Genomic DNA, 15,839 nt, shown 5'->3' on the forward strand with positions numbered 1-15,839 from the left:
CCCCTGAGTGTTGCTGCGAAAGAAACCTCTTGGAGGAATGAGATTCTACCACTAATTTAAGAACAGGTGTAGTATATAAGTAAGCCTGCTAGATTCTGATTTCTCAAATCATAAAAGACCTCCAGTAGGGACAGGACAGGCTGTAGAGTTATGCAAACCTAAATTCAAATTCTGACACTGCAATTTGCCAGCCATGTCACATTGAGCAGGTCACTTAATCCTTGGAATCTGTTTCTTCATGTGTGAAAGGGATTAAATGGGAGGGATTGTACATGATAACATGTGTCAAAGGCCTAGCATGGTGACAGTCACAGAATGGGGATTCAACCTATGCTAACTCCTTTCTCTTCTCCTCTCAGATGCCATCTGGTTCACTTAGTCACCCCTTTCTGATAAATCTTTACAAAGGAGACTTGTTTTAAAATACCTTCAGGGAGGAATTTTGATGAGCACGTTTGGTCACTCATTCCACTGTCATTAGCTTCCCTAATTTTCTAGCCTTTAAAAAAGCAACTGTACTCAATGGGGAGCCTCACAACTGAGTGGACATGCAGGGCTGAGGAGGGCCAGGGGCTGCAGGGCTCCAGAGGGCCAGAGAGAAGCCAAAAAGATTGGTTTAAAAGACCCTAGAGAAAATCTGGAGATATTGTAACCACTCAGCTTGAACCTTCAGGCCAAACTTGAAGGATTTATTAACAGGACTAGGGTTATGCTTTCAGTGTGGGCACCAATCAGGGGCCAGAAGATACAAGGATAAGTGGACCAACCATAAAGATAGAGCTCAAATGCAAGAAAGAGACAGCAGCCCTGTGGCCACAGTGATGATGGCCCACCCTCAGGGTAACTTGTGTCTCAGTTGTTTCTTGGCTTCAAGTCCTCATATTCTGTAAACTCACCCACATTGCCCCTTCTCTTGATTGTGAGCCTCATGTGTGGTTTTGCACTTCTTCCTGCCATGTAGCCCTATCTGGACAATTGCAATTCTTGCGTGTTCCTCCTAAAGTTAACAAAAATCTACTTTCTTTTAACTTCTGCACACTGACTCCTGTCCTGTCCCTAGAGTTCACACAATAAGACCATTCTTTCCAGTCTTAGAAACGTAAAGACAATGGTCATCAAGCTAAACAGTCTGGTCCTTCATTTACAATTTAATTAACATGGTTTCCAGCTCTTCTCCCATTTTCTTCACCTGCCTGTGGCCCTTCTCCAATTGGTCACTGACCCTCTTAGCCACAGATCTCAAGACCACTGGGAGAAGCAGATGGAGCTAGTTACCACTGAAAAACTGCACTCTGAGTTCCTATTAGCTTCTTTGGCCAAAACCCCCCACCCTAATGAATGAAACTGAACATGCTTCTTAACCTCAGTCCCGAGGACTTTTTCTTATGAGTTGATATTAATGTTTGTCTCTTCATCCTTTACTGGTAAACTTGATTCTTTGAATCAACCCCCCCGTTTTTGAAATACCAGTTGATATATCTTGTTAAGTTTGAACCAATATCTCTGCATGTCAAGATTGTTTTGGCTTGCTGATTCTGCCATTCTACTCTTCAGCTTCTCCTCTCAGCTTTAAGCCATGGAGGTGACATAGGCAGGATCTAGGGGACAAAAATATAATAATGCCTGAGAAAGATTTGGACTGGATAAGGCAGAGGTCAATATTTTTCATTATATCATTTAGGTATCCTGCAGGATCACATCACCCATTAATCATCATCTCTGAATTTATTCAACTAGTTATAAATCCATTGAATGGTATTATCATGAGGTCCATATCTCTGTAATTTGTTCATAGCAATATTATAAGAAACTCTATCAAAGACATTGCGAGAATTGATGGGCACCATATCTATTGCATCTCTTTAATTCTCTGTTGTGGTTGCCCCACCAACAAGCCTGCCTAATGTGGCTTGTTCTCAGTGAGTCTCTGTTGGTCCCAGGAAACAAACATGCTCCCCACTCTAGGAGTTTCCATTTTTTCTATTACACAGTCTGCCCAAGGGTTTAATAGGGACCATCTTACTCTTGTGAAAATCAGGACTGGCTCTCCTTCCAAAGGATATTGAATAGATGACAAAGGAACAAAGGAAACAGATTAAACTGTAGAAATAATTTCGATTAGGCATTAAGGGTAATTCTCTGACTAGACATTGTGCTAAAATTCTTAAAAATGGATATGATGTCACTTGCACAAGTTATTAATAAACTGGCTATATGTTTGAAACATTTCCTTTGTAGACCTAGAGGCACAGGTATGAGTGAGGTCACACAATAGCAAGGGGATTACTGTACTGAAGGAGTCAAAGCCTAGGTTTTACTTGTGGCTCTGCTGCTACATGATAGCTTTGTTGACAAGTTATTGTGGGATGGTTTTTTCTCTCTGAGGCTCTATTGCCTGAACTTCAAAAAGGAATGGGAATTCCTTCCATCCCTATCTCACTGAGTCGTTGTGAGAACTGGAATGAAAGGCAGCATCACACAAGAGTAAGAGGTTATTATTATGGCTTCTGGAGGAGTTTGTGTCTCTAAGTGGGATCCATGGCCATCGGATCCATGATTGCAGCTGTAAATACTGTGAGATGTTGGAAGCACACACTGTTTGGGGTTGATCTTATTCTCTAATTGGGTGTCACCTTTTGTGAGCCAAGTGGCTGCCAAAACTGATTGCCTCTGATTTAGTTTCTTGGAACTGATCAGCATATTGTTTTGTTAACAACTATCTGAGGTTCAAGAAGTCTTCTGAATGATACCACTTGAAGTATAACAGCTGGCTAGGGGGTGTCTTACGGTATACTCAAATGAAATTTATGTGCTGTTCCCTTCTTATGAGCAAATGTGGTAACAAGCTTGAAAAGGAGACTTGGTGATTCCCCACTGCCTTCAGCACTTAGTAATTTTCATATTTTGATACAGAAAATACATCTTCAGTTCTTTTTAGATCAGTCTGCCTCTTGTTCATGAACTAAATAGGGTATACAGAGCCAAGGAAAAGTGAAGACAAGACTCAACATCACCTTAATAACAGGACATCTATCCAGTGCCTGTAATTCATTCATCTGTACTCCTGTTCACCCATATATATGACCATCCATCCATCCAATATTCAGTAAGTATTTACTATGCACAAGGCACTAAATGGTGCCTAACTCCTGCCCTCAAGGAGTTTGTGGTTTAGTATATAAGATAAATTATATGTAATTCATGGTAAAAATGTTATTACAAGATCCTAGAGAGATTGCTTTTAGATAGCTAGAACTAGGGAAGCATTTTAACTGAACCAAGAAAACTGGATATGATTTAGATATATGGAAATGGGAGATAAGATTTCTCAAGGTAGAAGGAATAACCAATAGTAAGGACATGAAGGAATTAAACTGTGGAGACTGCATGGACCATACTGTTTAGGAATGGGCTTTTCAGGTAGATGAACTGACAAGTTAGTCTGGGACAGATGGCAGAGGGTCTGGAATTCCAGGCTTGGCAGTCTGTACTTCATTCAAAAGAACATGGGGAGCCATTGAGGATTTTTCAGTCTTGTAGTCTATGTAACTAGAACTGTGTTCCAGAAGGATCATCCCATTGACCAGTGTTAAAAGTTGGAAGCAGTATGTTAGAGCCTTGCCTCCAGACCCTACCTTCTGACTTTCAAGTGGTAGTCATTGCTGCCAATGGCAGGGAAGAAGGTGGTTGTATTTAATCCTGAAGAAAGAACATGAGTTCAATGGTGTGTGTTCCAGTTAGATCTCCTTTTCAGGACTGACACTCATCCATTCTTGCTGGGAGTGTTGGTGGCCCATGGCCCATGAGGGAGGGTGGCCCGTGGCCCAATAATGGCCCATGGCTGCATCCCTCTCTGGGAATTGCCCTTGAGGGAGAGAATTGCCTCCCTCAAGGTTATTCTCTCTCCTTCTGTGACTGGTTTATATAGGATGTACAAAGGCCTGGCTCTTTGCCTCAATGTGGGAGACAACTTTGAAGGACTTTATAGCTCCCAAGATCCCAATAGGATCATCTGAGACTTCTCTGTTCCCCATTGCACAGCCCGACAAACCTCCTGCATGCACATGTCCATCTCACAGTCTGTTTCCAGGATCCCACCAAAGGCAATAGTTCTTCCTTTTCTCCAGCTCCATTTGCAATTGACCTATCCAGTGGATGGCTTATTTTAGCCATGTGTCATCTCTCTTGGTAGGGGCTGGAGGTGGGCAGTGCTGTTTTTATTCTGAAAAGATTCCTTTAGTAAATGTAGGGTTTTTCTTTGTTCTGAGGGTCTCTGAAACTTCCCAGGCTCTGTTACCCAAAATATCTTTCATGGGATGTTCCTGGAGGTGCCCCTCACAAAAAGAGGTATCAAACAAGTATTCAGTATTCAGAGGTTAGAATTGTAGACAATGCATTTGATTCTAAGGACCTCTTTCTCAAAAAAGAAAAATCTCAGGAATTAGGGAACTATTGTTCTGTGACTTTCAGAGATTGTTTGGGGCTGAAATACTTATTAGAGATGGGCAAAGCCACTGTTCACTTGGGATGATAGTTTTAGGGCAGAGTTTGAAATTTCATGTGGCTTAGCATCCATTCAACATAAACGATGAGACTGTGGGGACCTGGGAATCCAGTACACCCCCGTCCAAAGGGAGCTGCTGCTACATGGCTCCAGATAGACAGCGATTGTCCTATGGGAGCACTAGCCCCTGTGGCCAGACCTCAGTTTGCAAGAGAAGCCAGATATCTGTATTTTTTTAGTTTAAATCTCTTGAGCTTTAATTTAATTTTTAGAAAGTATTGTGTTTGTGGAACAAAATATATCTGCGAGCTGGGTGTGGACTGTGGGCTGTGGTTGTCTGCCTTTGTTTTAAATCACTGTACATGCCCGAGTGAACGCCAGAGGTAAAAAAACAAAAACAAAAACAAAACATGTGAGCACATTTATGTGTTCATGTCTAGAGGGGGCTCTGCCTAGTAATGGCAGACTGGGAATGAGGGTGGGCTAGAAAAATGGGAGGAGGGCTGCTGAGCCTAAGCGTGAGTGATCTGAAGAGCAGACAGCTGAAAACATGCTTCCAAATGTGTATTGGCCCGTTGCCTTCATGGGGAATGGGGAAATCTGCAGGTTTTAAAAAATCTTATTTGCAAATTTACTTATTCCTTAAATTTCTTCCTAAAACATCACTTTATGGTATTTAATCTTCAAGAAATCCTTCAAGGATTCCCAATTGTACACAAGATAACAGTTGGCAGTTAAGTCCCTCTATATTAAGAATACACATGCAATTCATTCACTCAGGTGTGAATTCCTTTGACACATACACAGATAATTAACCAAATAACTATTGAATGCTGTATTGTGCAGGCCACTGTATGAGGGAGCTGCTGGGAATAGGAAAATGAATGAGATACTGTCTCTGCCTCCCCCGAACTCAGACACCAGCGTGGTAGGATAGGATAATGGTAACACTTCACACTTTCCAACCACCTGCTAAGTGATTTATACTCTTCTTAGTATTTTTCTCATAGCAGCCTACTGAAGAAGTGACTGCTATTCCTGACCTCAGTTTAGAGAAAGAAATGGAGGCACAGAGTGCCTTGGCACTGAGTTATAGGAGCTGCCACTAGATAAGAGTCTGGTATGTAAGAGTCTGGTTAGAAGAAATAGCATTCTTCTAACCATTAATCCACCAGCTGCCTGCCCTGTGAACAGCCTCTGAATACCTCTGAACTCTGGTGGAGAGTGTGTTGGAGGCAGCTAGTTGCTGAGCACTGGAGGTATGGCTGAGACCCAAGTGGAGAGAGGTCCATCTGGGAAAAGGAGATCAGGTAAAGGCAGTAAGCAGAGGCTTATCAATAGGGGGCCAGACTGGTCCCGGGACCCTGGGGAGCAAGGGGAAGCAGTGCTGAACAGCAGAACAGCTCCTGGGGCCACAGGGATGGTTGCCATTAGAACCTGTCAGAACACTTAGACCTCATTAGGTGCTGCAGAAGAAGAAAAAGGATGTAAAAAGTTCTGTTCTCCTACTAGACACAAAACCACTTATCCTCTTTAGAGAGGAAACAAGGGCAAATCCCAATAAAATGTCACTTTTTCCATGTCAGATGAACAAAGATTCAAAAGCTTAAATGCCTAATATTACTTAGTGTTGGCCAGGGCTCTGCCTTTGCACCATATTGATGACAGAGTGAATTGGGAAAGGCTTTTGAGTGCAGTTTGGCTATACTGTATGTGTATATATGTAAGAGTATGTTTCCTATAGAAATACCAGCAGAAATGCATGTGTGCACACAGTGGCGTGGCATTATTAGAAACAAAATGAAAAGTGATTTCATCAGTGAAGAGTTAGGTAAATAAGTTTTGATACTACAAAATAGGGAACACTGTGTCTCCTTATGTCTCTTAAAATAAACCCCCAAGTGTTATGTCCTGTAAGGCATGGACTACAAGGCATGATCTTGTCACTGCGTCCCTCTTCAGCCTCACTTACCACCGTTCTCTCCCTTCTCTGCCCCAGCCACAGGGAGCTTCTGGATGTTCCTCTAAAGATCAGGGCAGTTCCATCCTCGGAGTCTTTGCTCTCGCTGGTCTTCTTGGAAGGTTCTTTCCCAGATATTCACACGACTCCCTCCCTCCCTTCATTAAGCCTCTGTTCAAATATCACCTGTGGTCCAGATCTGCTAAGTTGGTCTCCAATGGTCCCTTCTCCTGGTATTTGCACTCTGTGTGATCTCCTTTCCTTGAGTGTGGGCTGGACTGAATGACTTGCTACTAATGAACAGAATATAACAAAAGTGAGGGAATGTCACATTTGAGATTTTATGGTAAAATACTGTGGCTTCCGTCTCTTTCTCTTGCTCTCTCACTCTTGCTCACTGTGATGAAGCCAGCTGCCATGTTGTGAGCTGCCCTAGGGAAAAGCCTCTGTGACAAGGAACTGAGGGAAGTTGACAGCAAATAACAAGTGAGGGACTGAGGTACTCAGAGAACAGCCTGTGAGAAAGGAATTCTTGCCAACAACAGCGTGAGTTTGGAAGTGGTTCGTTCCTTAGTCAAGCCTTCGGATGAGTACAGACCTGGCTGACACCTTGACTGCAGCTTGTGAGAGACCCTAAATCTGAGGTGCAGCTCAGCCCCTTCTGGAATCCTGTCCCACAGAAACTATGAGTTAGTAAATATTGCTGTTTAAACCACTAAGATTTTGGGAATAATTTGTTACACAGTTATGGCCCCTCAGAAAAGTCTTTCATACTACACAATCTAAAATAGCATTCTTTGTCTTGTTAACCTGCTTTGTTTTTCTTCATAACATGTATCTCTTGGACATTTTATATATTTATTTGTTTGTAGATTTCTTTCTCTACTAGAATGAAAAGTCTCTGAGGGCAAAGCCTTTGATTTGTTTGCTGCTGTGTTCACTAGTGCCTAGAGCAGTGTCGTCATTTTATAAGTATGTGAATGAATGAATAATGCATCCCATAAAAAGAATGAGCTGGTCATGAATATCCAGATGTGGGAGAGACTTCCAAGATATAACACTGTGGGGCAGAGGGAAGCAAGTTGTAAGGCAATCTACATATAACAGTGATCCCTGTTCATATATAAAGCTTTGTATATCCATAAAAATATTGGAAAGGATATATTAAAGTGGCTTTCTCTAGAAGATTATGGGGCTACACTATCTTCTTAAAATTTTCCATAATTTTAAAGTGTTTTACAATGATTATTCTGGTATTATAAAAAATGGGAGTCATAAAAAACTCAACAAAGACATTTTTTAGAATTTGTAAAGCCAACCAGCCACTTGCTTTTCAGTGTTTTTGCATTGCCTCTCAGTGAACCTCTGAGGGGGGGCAACCCACTGCTGCTCTGGATCCAGGAGCCCTAGAGTTCCTCTTTACAGTGGCTGAAAACCCCTCCCCTTGCACCTTCCCCAGCCAGACTTTAGTCCCCAGCAGTGCACAGGAAGAGCTCATCTCTCTCCCACATGACAGACTGTCAGAAATCCACCATGTTTTCTGTGAACACTTTTTGGCAATAATTACAGAATAGGAAATGGGAGGTTGAAAAAGAAATAGACACTACAGCCCAAATGATTGTTTTTGCAGTTAACCTTGAGGGGATAAAGGCTGCTGAGGAGCTAATGGATGGAGCAGAGGGCTCTGCTCTTGTCTTCTCTGCTTGGGGGTGAAGTTCTTATGGGTGGTTAAGACTGGGCTTCATGAAAGAGTCTGGTGAGGCCCCTAGGCACACAGGCAAATTTCTCCTCATCTATGCTGAGTATGCATGTGCAAAAAGGTACCCAGAGCTGTTTCATCTAAAGCCACAGAATTCTCTTTAAAGTCAGAACCAGTATGGGAGAGAGAGATGGGGGGGGCAGCCTTGCCATCATTCCTTATTGTTTTCATCAACCACCATGCAATCAACTCTCCAACCCCCCACCCCATGTCACATGTGCTGTAAAGATTGTTGTGTGCATTGACTGGGAGAGAAGCTAAGGCTCAGAGTGCAGGACTCAGGGTTTCTGTTCCCTGTGGTATCCTCAGTGCTTGATATAGTGACATTCTGGTGGGTGTTCCAGCAGTTTGGCTGGCTGAATGTAGGGCTACACTCACATTTGTGTATGTCCTTTTCAAAGTGTGTTCGTGTGTGGTCTGGCCAATGTACAATAGAGCAGGATTGTGGACCCCTGCTTTCTACACCCTTTACTTCTATGATTATGACCTAAAATTCCATTTTTTAGGCAGCTAAATTAAGCAGTTATATAACTATTGGTCCTTTTGTTCCTCCAACCTTTACTCCTTAATCTTTAAAAAATGTTAGATAATTTTTCTTTAAATGTTGCTTTAATTATGAAATATTTCAAATAAACATTTTAAATATTTCAAACAATATTTCAAATAAAACAAGTGCTCATAGATCTATCTATGGAATTTAACAAATATTCTATTTGTCATAGTTGCATCAGTTTTTGAGAAATAAGAGATACATATAAACTTGAACCTTCTTTTAATTTTCATTCTTTGTTCTTCATCTCTTTATCCCAAGAGATGGATGTTATTCTGAAGTTGGTGTGTGTGTCCTTCCCATCTATGTTTTATATTTTATTATATATGTATAAATATAAATAAAATGCCATATGTAATGTATTATATCTTACTGTCTGATAATTTTGTAGCTCAGAATTATGTGTTCATTTTTGATTCATGGAAACCAAATCTATGCATTTCAATCACTGAATTCTATGAGTATGTCAAAATTTGTCTACTCCCTAGCAGCTGTATATAGAATTTCTTATTTCTTCACTTTATGTCATCCCTTAGCTTTATCAGACTTTTGAAATTATCAGTCTGAGGATAGGAAATAATATCCCATCTTAATTTGCATTTTCCTCATTACTAAGTGAGGTTGGATATCTTTCATGCATTTATTTGCCATTCGGCTTTTCTCTTTTATCAAATACTTGTTATTACATTGTGGTAGTTTATAAAAATAACCACAATATTTTCCCTCTCTGAATCCACACCCTTGGGTAGTTCCCATCACACTGGCTCTGGGTTTAGACATGTGACTTCTCTTAGCCAATGAAACATGAACATGTGAGAGTTGAAGAGACCCAAGAGATTTGAAAAGTGCCTGTGCATTGGTACTTGCTTTTTCTTGCTGCTCTTGGGAGCCCTCAAGCCACCACTGTGTGAATCAGCCCAAACTAGCATGCTGGATAATGAGAGACTTGAGCTCAGTAAACTCCATTATTCCTGCCAACCATTAAACATATGAGAGAGGACATGGTTCAACAGTAGACTACAAACATGAGAGTGAGCTCAGCTAACCCCATGAGGAAGAAAACAGCCATTCCCTCTGAGCTCAGTCCAGATTGACAGCAGTGAACAAATGAATGGCTGTTGTTCTAAACCAATAAATATTAGATGGTTTGTTAATCAGATAAAACTCATAGACACACACTTTTGTCCACCATGCCCCCCTCTGTTTATTTGTCCTTTTCTTATTGCTAAGCTCTTTCTTTAAAAACATATTTTAAGTCCTCACCTGAGGATATGTTTATTGGTTTTAGAGAGAGAGGAAGGGAGAGAAGGAGAGAGAGAGAGAGAGAGAGAGAGAGTTGGGGGGAGGGGAGCATTGGAAACATCACTGGTTGCCTCCCATACATGCCCCGAATGGGGACTGAACCAGCAACCTAGGCATGTACCCTGACCAGAGATGGAGCTCACAACCTTTTGGTGTATGGGGTGATGCTCCAACTAGCTGAGCCACCTGGTTAGAGCATGCTAAGCTCTTTCTTAACATGCTCTTTCTCATGTAACTCTGTGAGTAAATTTATAAAATAGACATTATCATCACCATTTATAGATGAGGAAACTAGGATAAAGAGGTTTACTGACTTGTCAAGGATGGTGCAGCTATCAAGTGTGGAAAGTGAAATTTAAATCCATGGCTATCTGACTATAGAGGCAAAATTCTTAAGCCATTTCACTACCCTGTTTCTCTCACACATTAAATTCAATCAGTAGCATAACACTAGGAGCTTGACATTGACTGTGATAGGAATAGTTATGTCATAGAAATTAGTAAAAGGTAAAAGTCAGAGCTTTTTTTTTTTCCTTGCAGAGAGCTGGTTTACCAGCACACCAAACACTAGACTGAATTTCTTCCTATTCTGTTATGTATATCTTGTTATATCTTCCCCCTTCATCTGCTCCTTAGCATAGTTTTGGAGTATGATTCTGGCACCCAACATATTTTCTATCCTCCAATTAATATTACCTAGGATTTAAAAAAGTCGGTCTTCTATATCTTCGTTTGGTCATTCACTGAACTTTAAAGGCTGGGAGGGGAGACCTGTCTCCAGGTTCACTTGCTCCATTAGTCAACAGTTTTATTCCTCTATTAATAACCAATATTGATTATTTACTATGTGCTAAGCTGTATTCTAAGTCTATTAATTGTATTTAATTATTGCAATTCACTCAACAACCTAGGAGGGATGGCTTTGAGGCAGAAAGAAACTGAATTATATTCCTTAGGTATCTACATAGCTAGCTGACGGCTGAGCTGGTCTTCAAACCCAGTTTGCTACCTCCTTTTATCCAGCTGCATTTCAGTTTAACCCTGGAGGCAATTTTTATCTATAAGGACACCACAGGAGTGCTTCGATTTAGTGAGCAATAGAATTCCACAGCCAGTGGAGAGTCACTGAAAGTTTCTGAGTGGGAGAATGACATTTTTTACAGAATACTTAGCATATTTTGTCAGACTAGAGTATGACAGGTTGGCCTAAGTAGGAGAAAGACCAAGGGCAAGAAAAATATAGGGAGCAGTATAGTCATAATTTAGAGCTTGATGGTGTCTGTGGAAATGAGACCACTCCTCTACATGGGCTTTTAATTCCAACTGGATCAGGCCCCTCACTGGCTCAGTCCAATTACCAAGACCCTGTTCTTGCTATTTCCCTGTTCCAGCATATATTTCTCTATCTTTTAAAAAATCTTCTTTATATATAAAAATAATTTAAAATAACTATAAATTTGTTATTATAGTCATTAATATTTTCTTCTACAACATTATTTCCTTTAAAAACTTGCCATCTGATTCATAAGATTTTGATTTATTCATTTCCCACATACTTATTATTTTTTACCAGTGAGTCTTAAGGTTTCTCAAGGGGAGGGACTGCATCTTATACTTTGGCATGCTCTGCAGTGCTGAGAACATCAAAGTTACCCCATAAATGGTTGTGAAATATAAGAATGCATAAATACCTCTTCATTTCTTTCCCACTGGCAAGCTCATTGGCAATAGGTACCTTAAGTAATATAATTAGGAAGCTCCAAAATAAATGTGTGTTAAGGAACTACTTAAATGCTGTAAAGGAAAGTAAAAAAGACAGCCAATTAGTACCTACCAGCACCCATGATTTCTACATAATAGGAAAAGTCATTTATTGGATTTAGTTGACTTAGGTTCCTGGCTGTACGCTGTCCCCTCAGTCCTTAATTGCTTCATCCAAAAGGTGGAAGGAAGGGGTGTCATCAGAGCCAGGTTACAAAGTATCCAGACTGAGAAACCCCATCTCCACTGACAGACTTAAGAGTGTGGCTTGAGAATCAAGGAGCCTGTATGAGGGCAACAGAAATAATGACCACTGAGCACCCAGTGCATGCAGATGCTGCACTAAACACATTTTCTTTGGGCTGTTGCTACAAACCTGCTAGATATGCTTTGTTAACCTCTTCAAATGATGAGAAAACTGAGCCCTGAAAGGATGTATAACTTGTCTGAGAGTTCATAGCAGACAAGGAGCAGAGAAGACATTCAAATCTAACTCCTTCTAGCTTTAAAAGCAATGCATTATTGTTTGCATACAGGACTAGGCTGGTAATGTAAATGTGTGAATTGGACTGGTCAGAAGAAAATTGGGAGAAATACACAAGTCCTGTTTAAAAACATTCAGAATCAAACTTCTAAAAACTGCTAAACCAAACAACAACCCAAACACCATGTTTACATGATGGACCTCACCATTTTCAACCCTTATTTTATTTTATTTTTTTACTTAGATTTTTTAACTCTTCCTGCTAATAGATTTTTTCTTTTTTAAAGAAAATTTTATTTCATTATTTTTCAAGTACAGTTTTCTGGTTTTTACTCCCATCCCAGCCCACCCCCCCAGTGCTCCCCACCTCCCTCCCATTTCCATCCCCCTTAGTTGTTGTCCATGTGTCCTTTATACTAGTTCCTGTTCAACCTTTATTTTAATAAGGCATTTACCCAGTCAGGAGTGGGAGACATGGATCTCTCTAGCATTTTCTATGATGGGCTGCTGTGAGCTAACAGGGACAGTCTGGAACCTCAACTAACCCATGAGGGAAGAAAAAGATCCTAGCAGAGGCTGTGAGAGCAGAGATTGTGCAGGGATCCATCTTAGGTGGCACTCTGAAAGACAACCAGATCAAAGCTGAAACAGAGTGAATACAGTGACAGACAGGCTGATGTGTGGCAAGATCTGGGGACTTTGGAAAATGGAGTGTCAGGAGAATCTGGGAAAACACAGGTCAGCTGATTCCAGAGGAAAGTAAATGTGGCCTCAGAGAGGCCAGCAGGTGATGGGGTGGTGGTCAGCAGCACAGAGGTCAGGGGTAGGAATCCAAACAGTAGCTCTAAGAAAGAGCATTCAAGGCTGGCCTCATTTCTCTGTAAGCTGGAGGAGAGGATGCAGATTCCTTTCTGGGGACCCAGGTGGGATTTAGACTCAGAAGAAAGAAACAGATTTCTGGAATTTTATTCTAGAATGTACCCAGGACAAGCAAGAAAGGTCCCTGTCCCAATACTTGCAATTTAGAGGAATGTGTGTATCACAAGCATATACACACACAATAACACATATAAAAACACATGGCTGCCTCTGCCACTTGATATATGGCATTTATGGCTGGTACATTACAACCTGCAGCTCTGAATATTTGCTCTCATGACTAACACCATTCAGTCCCCAAGGAAATGCTTCTCCATGTCTTCTCTTGCTCTGTGTCCTTGAAACAAGTCAATTCAGTCAGGTATGTGAGAATTAGAGAAAGACTGTTGTCATTAGGAAAGACTAGGGAGAACTGGAACAGTGGAAGCACTTAGGTTAGAGAAAAGACAAATTAGTACGTCAAATCCTTTCTCTTCAGTAACATGAAAGCAGTAGGTTCTGCCATAATAAAGTATAATTTTTTAGTAGTGCCACACATCCTTTTTATTTTCTTTATGTTCCAATTTGTGGTTTTGGATGTGCTCAGAATTAAAATGGTATTCAGCACAGTTACATATTGTGGATGAGAACTATTTTGCAGTATTAGAAATTCATATTGCTCTTAAATTGTATATGTGTGTAGGTTAAGATGTAACATGTCCATCAGGAGTCTCACATTGATTACTGACATGGTTAACTACCTAGGCATCGAATGCTCAGGTTGCAAATAATCTTATTTTTAAAAATATTTATTAAACTTCAATTAAATTTTCAAAATTTTGAGTTAAAAATTCAGGTTGATTTAAATAAATATATAAAATTTGATGTTTATTAATTATAAGTTTTATTTTACATTTAAAATTTTTTATTGTTATTCAGTTACAGTTGTTCCAATCTTTCCCCCTTTGCTCTCTTCTGCCTAGCCCATGCCTGGCTCCCACAGTCAATCCCCACACTGTTGTCCGTGTCCGTGGGTCATTCATACATGCTCTTTGGCTAGTCTCTTCTTCTTCTTCTTTCCACCATTATCTTCTTCCCCTCTCACCTCTGGTCACTGTCAGCCTGATCCATGTTTCCATGCCTCTGGTTCTATTTAATAGATAACAATATTTTAGAGGAAAAAATGTACAATTATTTAAGAACAAAGTTAAATTTTATGTAGTTTTATATTCAATTTACATTTAAAATGAATATTCAATTTTTTATACTTTCAATATAATTTACATTTTGCTCTTTTGCAGGTTGAACTCCTTTCATGCCCTGCAACCACCTTGCAAGGTGAGTGTCATCATTATCCTCATTTATGTCAGTTGAACACAAATTACATGAAACTCCTGATTATAGGAACATGCTTAGTGATTTACTGAATTCGAAGCAAGAAAAATAAATTCCATGGAATAGTATATAATAATTTATGGATTATGTATTTATTACTTACCTAAATACCATCAACACATCCACAGGCCATGCACACATAACAATGATGATTAAATTTACTTAACCTTGATATGTTTTCTTTGGTCATATGAAACCAGAGCTTCACACACTTAAAAAATGTTTTCCTGATGGTATAAATTAAGATAAAAAGATACAACATAAGTTATTTTCCAGTTTCTTAGCTTGATTTATAAATTTTAAGTATTTATACATATAGTATGTGGGTTTAGTGGGTTGTATTGTGGTCCCCAAAAGATATGCCCAAATCCTAACCCCTGGTAGCTGGGAATGTGACCTTATTTGGGAAAAGGGCCTTTGTGGATGTAATTAAGTGAAGGATCTCAGATAATATCATCCTGGATTAACCAAGTGGACCATGAATCCAATGACAAGTATCTTTATAAAAGAGAAGAGGCCACAGAGACACAGGGGAGAAGGATGTGTGAAGGCAGAGGCAGCCCCAAGCCAAGAAACATCTGGAGCCTCTAGAAGCTGGGAAAAGCAAGGAAGGATTCTCCCCTAAGACCTTCAGAGGGAACATGGTCCTGCTGATACCTTAACTTCAGAATTCTGCACAACAGAACCACAAGCCACCAAGTTTGTGGCAATTTAGTATGACAGCTCTGGGAAACCAACACAGTGGTCCTCCATCTATGCTTTTGTCCTGGGCCCTGCTGATATTAGGAGTGGACCTGCCTGCTAGGTAGGCCAGCCATGGGAGGCAGTACAAGAGCCCAGGTTTTAAACCTGTTCCCTGTTTCAGGCTCTTGTGCCTTCTGTGGGAGACTATCAGGTCCTTGGAGGCAGGTACCTATTTTTGTCTTCTTTACATCCTCAGCTCCTAGTCAGGTGCTTAGTGTGACCTGATGGGGAAACAAGTAAATGAATAATTGAATGACAGTCTGTAGACTGCAGGCTCCAGAGCCAGGCTTGCTTGGATTAAAGTCCGATTACTGGCCTTGTGACTGGGGCAAGGTTTTGTAACTTGACTCAACTCCAAAGTCTTACTTCATCTCTTAGGAATAGGTTTAATAGCACACACTTCACATGGTGGTTATAAGTATAAAACCTTAAGAGTCAATCCTTATAAGGAGTCAATCCTTATAAAATAACCTGTAGGTAATAAGTGCTAAATAACTGGTAGCTGGCATCATCATTATCATT

The 15,839-nt window shown here is 40.4% G+C and overlaps 1 long non-coding RNA gene across 2 annotated transcripts in view; it reads left to right on the top strand.

Annotated features, from left to right (window-relative positions):
* Nucleotides 1-14,625, top strand: part of LOC119048266 (uncharacterized) — a 389,482-nt gene extending 374,857 nt beyond the window's left edge. For both annotated transcript variants that reach the window (XR_008392351.1, XR_005082302.2), the window contains one exon: nucleotides 14,480-14,625. This is a non-coding gene — a long non-coding RNA (uncharacterized LOC119048266). The remainder of the gene's footprint in view (nucleotides 1-14,479) is intronic.
* The last annotated feature ends 1,214 nt before the right edge of the window (nucleotides 14,626-15,839 follow it).

The sequence above is a fragment of the Artibeus jamaicensis genome, unplaced genomic scaffold, assembly GCF_021234435.1.
Source record: "Artibeus jamaicensis isolate MK-2021 breed Jamaican fruit bat unplaced genomic scaffold, CSHL_Jam_final contig_519, whole genome shotgun sequence".
NCBI classification, from domain to species: domain Eukaryota; kingdom Metazoa; phylum Chordata; class Mammalia; order Chiroptera; family Phyllostomidae; genus Artibeus; species Artibeus jamaicensis.